The sequence below is a fragment of the Chrysochloris asiatica genome, unplaced genomic scaffold (assembly GCF_000296735.1).
Source record: "Chrysochloris asiatica unplaced genomic scaffold, ChrAsi1.0 scaffold00001, whole genome shotgun sequence".
NCBI lineage: Eukaryota > Metazoa > Chordata > Mammalia > Afrosoricida > Chrysochloridae > Chrysochloris > Chrysochloris asiatica.
This window is the reverse complement of record NW_006408519.1, coordinates 16,617,607-16,619,013: the sequence shown is the minus strand read 5'-3', so window position 1 is coordinate 16,619,013 and position 1,407 is coordinate 16,617,607. Positions and strand designations below refer to the sequence as shown.

General features: G+C 34.1%; 1 protein-coding gene across 2 annotated transcripts in view; it reads left to right on the top strand.

Moving 5' to 3' along the window:
* The window catches only part of CSMD3 (CUB and Sushi multiple domains 3), a 1,928,297-nt gene that overhangs the window by 131,717 nt on the left and 1,795,173 nt on the right, over positions 1-1,407 (top strand). The window lies entirely within an intron of this gene.

The window sequence follows — 1,407 nt, the reverse complement described above, 5'->3', positions numbered from 1 at the left end:
CTCTATTCTGATTTTTGTTATTTACTTCTTTGTTGTAACTTTGGGCTTAGTTTGATCTTTTTATAGTTCCTCAAGTTGTACAATTGCATTATTAACTTAATATCTTGCTTCTTTTAAAATGTAGGTATTTGCCACTATAAATTTCTATCTGAACACTGACTTGGTATATCCCATACGTTTGGGTATATAGTGCTGCAGTTTCATTTGTCTCTAAGCATTTTCTGATTAACCTTTTGATGCATTGGTTTTTTAAATAGGATATTGTTTAATTCCACAACTTGTTAGATATAGTACCAGAAAATGAAAACATGAATAGCAACAGAACATTGTCACATATAGTGCTGGAAGATGAGGCCCTCAGGTACTCAAAATATGGGGAAGAATTAGCTCCTCAAAGTTGAGTTGGCCATAATGATTGAATGACTGGAGTAAAACTTTCAGGACCTTCATTTGTTGATGGGCATAACTCAAAATGAAAAGGAACAGCTGCAAACATCCATTAATAATCAGAACATGGAATGGACAAAGTATGAATCCAGTTATATTGGACATAGTCAAATATGAAATTGAACACATAAAGATTGATATCTTAGGTACTGGTGAACTGACATGGACTGGTATTGGTCATTTTGAATCAGACAATCCTATGATTTATTATGCCAGGAGTGATAGGTTCAAGAGGAATGTCATTGCAGTCATTGCCATAAAGAACATTTTAAGAGCTATCTTGAACTGCAATGCTGTCTGTTATAGAATAATTAATATCTATATACCTACAAGGAAGATCAGTAAATACCACTATTGTTCAAATGTACAAACCAGTCACTAAAGCCAGTGATGATGAAATTGAAGGATTCTGCCAACTTCTTCAGTCTGTAATTGTCAAACATGCACTGATAATTACTGGTGATTGAAATGGGAAGATTGGAAGCAAAGAGGAAGGATTAGTAGTTGGGATATATGGCCTTGGTGATAGAAATGATGCTGGAGATTGGATGATAGAATTTTGAAATGCTATCCACTTATTTATTGCAAATACTTTTTAAAAATAACATAAAAGGCCACTGTACACATGGATCTCAAAAGATGGAACATATAGATATCAAACTGACTGCATCTGTGGGAAGAGACTTTGAAAAAGCTCAAATTCACCAGTCAAAACAAGGCCAGGGGCAAACAGTGGAACAGACCAGCAATTGTTCATATGCAATTTAAAGCTAAAGATATGTAAATTATAATAGGTTTACAATAGCCAAAGTATGACCTTGGATAAATCTCACCTGAATTTGGAGAACATCTCAAAAATAAATTTGATACATTAGACACTAATGACCGAGGACCTGAATAGTTGTGAGATGACATCAATAACATCATACAGGAAGAAAACAAGAGGGGATGAAAAAGACA